The following is a 10,000-nucleotide window of genomic DNA, read 5'->3' as shown; positions in this document are numbered from 1 at the left end:
CAGACACTCACACACACAGACACACATACACACAGACTCACACACAGACACAGACACACACATACTCACAAACACACACTCACACACACACACACAAACACACACAGACACGCACACTCACACACACAGACACTCACACACACAGACACACATACACACAGACTCACACACAGACACAGACACACACTCACATACACACAGACACACACACACACACGCACACACACACCCACACCCACACACAGACACTCACACACACACTCACACACACAAACACACAGACACACACACTCACATACACACACAGACACACACATACTCACAAACACACACTCACACACACACACAAACACACACAGACACGCACACTCACACACACAGACACTCACACACACAGACACACATACACACAGACTCACACACAGACACAGACACACACATACTCACAAACACACACTCACACACACACACACAAACACACACAGACACGCACACTCACACACACAGACACTCACACACACAGACACACATACACACAGACTCACACACAGACACAGACACACACTCACATACACACAGACACACACACACACACGCACACACACACCCACACCCACACACAGACACTCACACACACACTCACACACACAAACACACAGACACACACACTCACATACACACACAGACACACACATACTCACAAACACACACTCACACACACACACAAACACACACAGACACGCACACTCACACACACAGACACTCACACACACAGACACACATACACACAGACACACACAGACACAGACACACACTCACATACACACAGACACACACACTGACACACACACAGACACACACACACACGCACACACACACCCACACCCACACACAGACACTCACACACACACTCACACACACAGACACACAGACTGACACACAGACACAGACACACACTCACATACACACAGACACACACACTCACACACACCCACGCGCACACAGACACAGACACACACACAGACACACACACACACAGAAACTCACACAATCGGACAGCCCAGCCACACCCCCCCCCACACACACACATATTCACACACTCGGACAGCACAGCCCTCCCCCCACACACCCACGCAGACACAGAGACACAGCCCCACACACACACACACACACACACACACTCACTCACACACTCAGGCAGCACAGCCCCCGCCCCCCACTTCCCCCCCCGCCCCCACACACACACACACACCCTTGGACAGCACAGTGCCCCCCACCCACACCCACACAGACACAGAGACACAGCCACACACTCACACACACACAGACACACACACTCACACACACCGACACACACACAGACACACATACACACACTCACACACTCGGACAGCACAGCCCCACACACACACAGATATAACCACACACACACACACACACACACACACATACACACACAGACACAGCCCCCTCCCCACACACGCACACACACTCACACACACACATATACACTCGGACAGCACACACACACACACACACACACACACACAAACACTCAGACAGCACAGCCCCCCCCCACACACACACACACACTCACACACACACTGACTCTACAAATGTTCCTGTTCTTCTCACATCGTCCCCTTTGATTTGTCCCCCTTTGACCCTTTCACTCTCCAGTCTCTCTCTTATTCCCTCTGTACCTCTCTCCCTCTGGTTCTCTCACTGTCTGTCTCTGTCTCTCTCTTTCTCTCTGCCTCCTTTTCTCGGGCCCTCAACCCTCAGATAGAGAGAATGAGAGAGAAAGACAGAGAGAGAGACACAGACGGACAGACATAGAGGGAGAGTGAGACAGAGAGGCACAAACAGGGAGACATAGAGACAGACACAGAGACAGAGACAGAAATGGAGAGACACAGAGACAGAGAGTGAGAGAGACAGAGAGACACAGACAGACACAGAGGCAGAGAGACAAAGACAAGAGACAGAGAGACACAGAGACAGAGAGAGAGACGGAGAGACACAGACAGTGAGAGAGACAGAGAGACATAGACAGACACAGAGACAGAGAGACAGAGAGACACAGACAGGGAGACAGAGAGAGAGACAGAGATAGAGCGACACAGAGACAGAGACAGAGACAGAGAGACACAGACAGATACAGAGAGAGAGAGAGAGACATAGACAGACAGAGAGACACAGAGAGACACAGACACAGAGACGGAGACACACAGACAGAGACAGAGAGACACAGACAGACACAGAGACAGAGGGACACAGACAGCGAGACAGAGAGAGAGAGAGACACACACACAGACAGCCACAGAGACAGAGAGACACAGATAGAGGGACATAGAGACACACACAGACACAGGGAGCGAGAGACACACAGACACAGAGACAGAGAGACACAGACAGACACAGGGAGCGAGAGACACACAGACACAGAGACACACACAGACACAGGGAGCGAGAGACACACAGACACACACAGACACAGGGAGCGAGAGACACACAGACACAGAGACAGAGAGACACAGACACAGACACAGAGACACAGACAGACACAGAGACAGAGGGACACAGACACAGAGACAGAGAGACACAGACAGAGAGACAGAGAGAGTGAGACAAAGAGATACAGACAGACACAGAGACAGAGAGACACAGACAGACACAAAGAGAGACACACAGACACAGAGACAGGGAGACAGAGAGACACAGACACAGAGACAGAGAGACACAGACAGACACAGAGACAGAGAGACACAGACAGAGAGACACAGACAGGGAGACAGAGAGACACCGAGGCAGAGACACACAGAGACAGAGAGACACAGACAGAGACACAGAGAGACACAGACAGAGAGACACAGAGAGACACAGACACAGAGACAGAGACACAGACACAGAGACAGCGAGACACAGACAGAGAGACAGAGAGACACAGACAGAGAGATAGAGAGACACAAAGGCAGGGACACACAGACACAGAGAGACACAGACAGAGAGATACAGTCAGAGAGAGACAGAGAGACACAGAGGCAGACACAGAGACAGTGAGACACAGACAGGGAGACTGAGAGACACAGACAGAGAGATACAGACAGAGAGAGACAGAGACACACAGAGACAGAGAGACACAGACAGAGAGACAGAGAGACACAGACAGAGAAATACAGACAGAGAGAGAGAGACACAGAGACACAGAGGCAGACACAGAGACAGAGAGACACAGACAGAGAGACTGAGAGATACAGACAGAGAGATACAGACAGAGAGAGACAGAGACACACAGAGACAGAGAGACACAGACAGAGAGACAGAGAGACACAGACAGAGGGATACAGACAGAGAGAGAGAGACAGAGACACAGAGGCAGACACAGAGACAGAGAGACATAGACAGAGAGACTGAGAGACACAGACAGAGAGAGATACAGACAGAGAGAGACAGAGACACACAGAGACAGAGAGACACAGACAGAGAGACAGAGAGACACAGACAGAGGGATACAGACAGAGAGAGAGAGACAGAGACACAGAGGCAGACACAGAGACAGAGAGACATAGACAGAGAGACTGAGAGACACAGACAGAGAGAGATACAGACAGAGAGAGAGACAGACAGAGAGAGACAGAGGCAGACGCAGAGACAGAGAGACACAGACAGGGAGACACAGAGAGAGACAGACAGAGAGACACAGCCAGAGAGACAGAGAGACGCAGACAGACACAGAGACAGAGAGACACAGAGAGACACAGAGAGACACAGACACAGAGACACAGACACAGAGACACAGACACAGAGACAGAAAGACACAGACACAGAGATACAGACAGAAATACAGAGAGACACCAAGGCAGAGACACACAGAGACAGAGAGACACAGACAGAGAGATACAGACAGAGAGAGAGAGAGACACACACACAGAGGCAGACACAGAGACAGAGAGACACAGACACAGAGACACAGACACAGAGACAGAGAGACACAGACACAGAGACACAGACAGAGTGAGAGAGAGACACCAAGGCAGAGACACACAGAGACAGAGAGACACAGACACAGAGACTGAGAGACACAGACACAGAGACACAGACAAAGAGACGGAGAGACACCAAGGCAGAGACACACAGAGACTGAGAGACACAGACAGAGAGAGACAGAGAGACACAGAGACAGAGAGACACAGACAGAGAGACACAGACAGAGAGACACAGAGGCAGACGCAGAGACAGAGAGACACAGACAGGGAGACACAGAGACAGAGAGACACAGACAGAGAGAGACAGAGAGACACAGAGACAGAGAGACACAGGCAGAGAGACACAGACAGAGAGAGACAGAGAGACACAGAGGCAGACGCAGAGACAGAGAGACACAGACAGGGAGACACAGAGACAGACAGACAGAGAGATACAGACAGAGAGAGACAGAGACACACAGAGACAGAGACACAGAGACAGAGAGACACAGACAGTGAGACAAAGAGAGACACAGACAGAGAGACACAAAGAGACACAGACAGTGAGACACAGAGAGACACAGACAGTGAGACACAGAGAGACACAAAGAGACAGAGAGACACAGACAGTGAGACACAGACAGAGAGAGACAGAGAGACACAGAGACAATGAGAGAGAGACACACAGACAGAGAGAGAGAGAGACACACACAGAGACAGTGAGAGAGAGGGAGGAGCCCTACGCTGGCCACCCTTCGAAGGTGGAGACGGTGAACAGAGCCATCATCCCGGCCAGGACATTATCGAAGGTGAAGTCATTGTTGTGCCAGACCCTCTGGTGGACCTTGGGCTGGGTCACATCGCCGTCCTTGAACACAATGAAGGTCCCCCTGAAAGAGCAGAGAGCCCGGTTAACAGCTCCAGCTCCCCGGCTGGAGACACGGCGCAAGACTGGCGGAAGGCGGGGGTTGGGAACGCTCCGGCCGGAAGAGGGAGTGGGGCTGAGGCCTCGGGGATGCTCCGAGGTGCTGTGGAGCACGCGGTAACGCGTCGGCCTCAGACAGGGGAGCGAACTGTGAATCCAAGAGAGCCGGGAAACGCACAGGGGACAGTGGGTTCAAATCCTGCTCTTGGCCAGAGGTTGGAATTTGAGATCATTGGGGAAGATTCTGGAATGGGGGGGGGTCCAGTGATTGTCGGGAAAGCTCATCCGGTTCACTCATGCCCGTCGCAGAAGGAAGCTGCCGTCCCATCTTGGTCAGGCCGACACGTACTCCAGACCCAGAGAGCGATGGCATTGACTCTTAATTGCACCCTGCCCCAACCCCCGGGCAATGAGAGAGGGGCAATAAATGTTGGGTGTGGCCCACTTCCTCTGTATGAATATTTATTAAAATCCCTCCCGCTCTACACCGTCCCCAATGGACCCCAAACCCCTTCCCCATTCCCTCCCGCTCTACACCGTCCCCAATGGACCCCAAACCCCTTCCCGTTCACTCCCACTCTACACCGTCCCAATGGACCCCAAACCCCTTCCCCGTTCCCTCCCGCTCTACACCGTCCCCAATGGACCCCAAACCCCTTCCCCGTTCACTCCCACTCTACACCGTCCCAATGGACCCCAAACCCCTTCCCCGTTCACTCCCACTCTACACCGTCCCAATGGACCCCAAACCCCTTCCCCGTTCACTCCCGCTCTCCACAGAAGTACGTGGATAATGCTCAGGATCTGCAGAGGATGGTTGACAGATTCAGTGAGTGCGGGGCTGGGGGGATGTAGATCCGACATTGTGCTCCTTGTCAGGAGGGGTGGAGGTGATGCATATTAGTTAAACAGGGAAAGACTGCAGAAAGCTGAGAGACAGAGGGATTTGGTCAGCTATGAGTCCCGAAAAGGTAGTGCCCAGGTTCAGCGGGGAATATGGGTGGGCCAATGGAACACTATCCTTTAATCCAAAGGGAATAGGGTAGAAAGGTCAGGATTGCTAAATCCATCCGAGGCCCAGGTCAGAGCACAGCTGGAACACTGTGCAGTTTCGGGGCCCCGTATCCAAGCAGACATAGACCGGGAATCGGAGATAGTGCAGGGAAGGTGCCCTCGGCCGAGCCCGGGGATGGAGGGACTGCCTCATGAAGAGAGGGTGGGGCCCGTACACGTTGGAGTTAAAGAAGAATTAGGATTTTACTGCTGAGGTAGTGGGGGCTGTGGGAGGGTCAGTGCTGAGGGAGCGGGGGCTGTGGGAGGGTCAGTGCTGAGGGAGTGGGGGCTGTGGGAGGGTCAGTGCTGAGGGAGTGGGGGCTGTGGGAGGGTCAGTGCTGAGGGAGTGGGGGCTGTGGGAGGGTCAGTGCTGAGGGGATGGGTGCTGTGGGAGGGTCAGTGCTGAGGGAGTGGGGGGCTGTGGGAGGGTCAGTGCTAAGGGAGTGGGGGGCTGTGGGAGGGTCAGTGCTGAGGGAGTGGGGGCTGTGGGAGGGTCAGTGCTGAGGGAGTGGGCCCTGTGGGAGGGTCAGTGCTGAGGGAGTGGGCGCTGTGGGAGGGTCAGTGCTGAGGGAGTGGGGGCTGTGGGAGGGTCAGTGCTGAGGGAGGGTCAGTGCTGAGGGAGGGTCAGTGGGTGGGGTGGGTGTTCTGGCTGCGTCTCTGACCTGCATTCCTCTGGGTTTGTTTTGCCTCGTCTGTACAGCTGAAAAACTTGCCCTGAAACAGGAGGATTAGACACAGACTATTAGTGGGAGTGTCAGACCGAAAGGGGAGACTCTGGTAGTGACTGGGACAGAGAGAGGGAGAGAGAGAGACAGAGAGAGAGAGAGAGAGAGACAGAGAGAGAGACAGAGAAACAGAGAGAGAGAGAGACAGAGGTGAGAGAGACAGGAGAGAGACAGAGTGAGAGAGAGAGAGGGAGAGGGAGAGAGAGGGAGGGGGTGAGTGTGTCCTGACCTTAAAGAGCTGCACTCCGATACAGGCGAACATGAATTGGAGCAGCGTCGTCACAATCATAATATTCCCGATGGTCCTTAATGGTCAACGAAGACACACTGTACTACATGCTGGGGGGGGAGGGGGGGGGGGGGGGGGGTGGGGAGAAGAGGGGGGAGAGAGGGAGGGGGGAGGGGGGGAGGGGGGGGGAGAGAGGGGGGGGGAGAGAGGGGTAGAGGGGGGGAGAGGGAGGGGAGGGGGGAGAGGGGGGAGAGGGGGGGAGAGAGGGGGGGAGAGAGGCGGGGGAGAGTGAGGGGAGAGGGGGAGATGAGAGAGGGAGGGAGGGGGGAGAGAGGGAGAGAGGGGGGAGAGAGGGGGGGGAGAGAGAGGGGGAGAGGGGGGGGAGAGAGGGGGGAGAGAGTGGGGGAGGGAGGGGGGAGAGAGGGAGAAGAGAGGGGGGGGAGAGAGAGGGGGAGAGGGGGGGAGAGAGGGAGAGAGAGGGGGAAGAGAGAGGGGGAGGGAGGGGGGGAGAGAGAGGGGAGGGGGGGGAGAGAGGGAGAGAGAGGGGGGAGAGAGGAGGGGGGAGAGGGGGGAGAGAGGGAGAGGGGAGAGGGGGGGGGTAGAGAGGGGGGGAGGGAGGGGGGGAGAGAGAGGGGGGGGGGCAAGAGGGAGAGAGAGGGAGGGGGGAGAGGGGGAGAGTGGGAGAGACGGCGGGGAGAGAGGGAGGAGAGTGAGGTGGGGGAGAGATGAGGGGGAGACGGGGAGAGAGGGGGGGAGAGAGGAGGGGGGAGAGAGGGAGAGAGAGGTGGAGAGAGAAGGAGGGGAGAGGGAGGGAGAGAGAGGGGGTAGTGAGATTGGAGAGAGTGTGTTTAATCAGTAATTCCCCTCCAATCCCCTCCCTCTCCCCCGTGTCCCCTGCCAATCCCCTCCCTCTACTCCCCCCCTCCCTCTCTCCCCCCCGCTCTCTCTCTCCCACCCTCCCCCACTCCCTCACCTCCCACTTCACCCGCCCCGCACCTACCTTCAGACCCTTGGCTCGGTTAATCGCTCTCAGGGGGCCGTAACACTCGCAGAACTCGCAAAATCTTCACGACCGAAATCGCACTCGACCTGATCAGAGAGAGACAGCACAGTCATCCCCTACACCCCCTCCTATCTCCATCCCCTCCTCCAGCCCCCTACACCCCCTCCCTATCTCCGTCCCCTCCCCCCAGCCCCTACACCCCCTCACCTATCTCCGTCCCCTCCTCCAGCCCCTACACCCCCTCCCTATCTCCGTCCCCTCCTCCCTCCCCCTACACCCCCTCCCTATCTCCGTCCCCTCCTCCCAGCCCCCTACACCCCCTCCCTATATCCGTCCCCTCCTCCAGCCCCCTACACCCCCCTCCCTATCTCCGTCCCTCCCCCAGCCCCCTACCACCCCCCTCCCTATCTCCGTCCCCTCCTCCAGCCCCTACACCCCCTCCCCTATCTCCGTCCCCCTCCTCCCTCCCCCTACACCCCCTCCCTATCTCCGTCCCCTCCTCCAGCCCCCTACACCCCCTCCCTATATCCGTCCCCTCCTCCAGCCCCTACACCCCCCTCCCTATGTCCCGTCCCCTCCTCCAGCCCCTACACCCCCTCCCTATGTCCGTCCCTCCTCCAGCCCCCTACACCCCCTCCCTATCTCCGTCCCTCCTCCCTCCCCCTACACCCCCTCCCTATCTCCGTCCCCTCCTCCAGCCCCCTACACCCCCTCCCTATCTCTGTCCCCCTCCTCTCCCCCTACACCCCCCCTCCCTATCTCCGTCCCCTCCTCCAGCCCCTCCACCCCCTCCCTATCCCCGTCCCCTCCTCCAGCCCCTACACCCCCTCCCTATCCCCGTCCCCTCCTCCAGCCCCTCCACCCCCTCCCTATCTCCGTCCCCTCCTCAGCCCCTACACCCCCTCCCTATCCCCGTCCCCTCCTCCAGCCCCTACACCCCCTCCCTATCTCCGTCCCCCTCCTCCAGCCCCTACACCCCCTCCCTATCCCCGTCCCCCTCCTCCAGCCCCTACACCCCCTCCCCTATCTCCGTCCCCTCCTCCAGCCCCTACACCCCCTCCCTATCTCCGTCCCCTCCTCCAGCCCCTACACCCCCTCCCTATCCCCGTCCCCTCCTCCAGCCCCTACACCCCCTCCCTATCTCCGTCCCCCCCTCCAGCCCCTACACCCCCTCCCTATCTCCGTCCCTCCTCCAGCCCTACACCCCCTCCCTATCTCCGTCCCCTCCTCCAGCCCCTACACCCCCTCCCTATCCCCGTCCCCTCCTCCCTCCCCCTACACCCCCTCCCTATCCCCGTCCCCTCCTCCCTCCCCCTACACCCCCTCCCTATCCCCGTCCCACTCCTCCAGCCCCCTACACCCCCTCCCTATCCCCATCCCCTCCTCCAGCCCCTATACCCCCTCCCTATCTCCGTCCCCTCCTCCAGCCCCTACACCCCCTCCCTATCTCCATCCCCCTCCTCCAGCCCCCTACACCCCCTCCCTATCTCCGTCCCCTCCTCCAGCCCCTACACCCCCTCCCTATCTCCGTCCCCTCCTCCAGCCCCTACACCCCCTCCCTATCCCCGTCCCCCTCCTCCAGCCCCTACACCCCCTCCCTATCTCCCGTCCCCTCCTCCAGCCCCTACACCCCCTCCCTATCTCCGTCCCCTCCTCCAACCCCTACACCCCCTCCCTATCTCTGTCCCCTCCTCCAGCCCCTACACCCCCTCCCTATCTCCTGTCCCCTCCTCCACCCCCTACACCCCCTCCCGATCCCCGTCCCTCTCCTCCAGCCCCTACACCCCCTCCCTATCCCCGTCCCCTCCTCCAGCCCCCTACACACCCTCCCTATCTCCGTCCCCTCCTCCAGCCCCTACACCCCCCTCCCTATCTCCGTCCCTCCTCCAGCCCCCCTACACCCCCTCCCTATCCCCGTCCCCCTCCTCCAGCCCCCTACGCCCCCTCCCTATCCCCGTCCCCTCCTCCAGCCCCCTACACCCCTCCCTATCCTCCGTCCCCTCTCCAAGCCACCTACACCCCCCTCCCTATCCCCGTCCCCTCCTCCAGCCCTACACCCCCTCCTATCTCTTCCAGCCCCCTACACCCCCTCCTATC

At 58.0% G+C, this 10,000-nt stretch overlaps 1 protein-coding gene and 1 pseudogene across 2 annotated transcripts in view; one reads left to right on the top strand and one right to left on the bottom strand.

The window, feature by feature from the left end:
* The window catches only part of LOC140470119 (histone-lysine N-methyltransferase SETDB1-like), a 556,598-nt gene that overhangs the window by 266,085 nt on the left and 280,513 nt on the right, over positions 1 to 10,000 (top strand). The window lies entirely within an intron of this gene.
* The window catches only part of LOC140470022 (voltage-dependent L-type calcium channel subunit alpha-1D-like), a 15,599-nt pseudogene that overhangs the window by 4,301 nt on the left and 1,298 nt on the right, over positions 1 to 10,000 (bottom strand).

This window comes from Chiloscyllium punctatum, chromosome 50 (assembly GCF_047496795.1).
Source record: "Chiloscyllium punctatum isolate Juve2018m chromosome 50, sChiPun1.3, whole genome shotgun sequence".
NCBI classification, from domain to species: Eukaryota; Metazoa; Chordata; class Chondrichthyes; order Orectolobiformes; family Hemiscylliidae; genus Chiloscyllium; species Chiloscyllium punctatum.
Note: the sequence above shows the minus strand (reverse complement) of the source record. Positions and strands in the feature narration are given on the sequence as shown.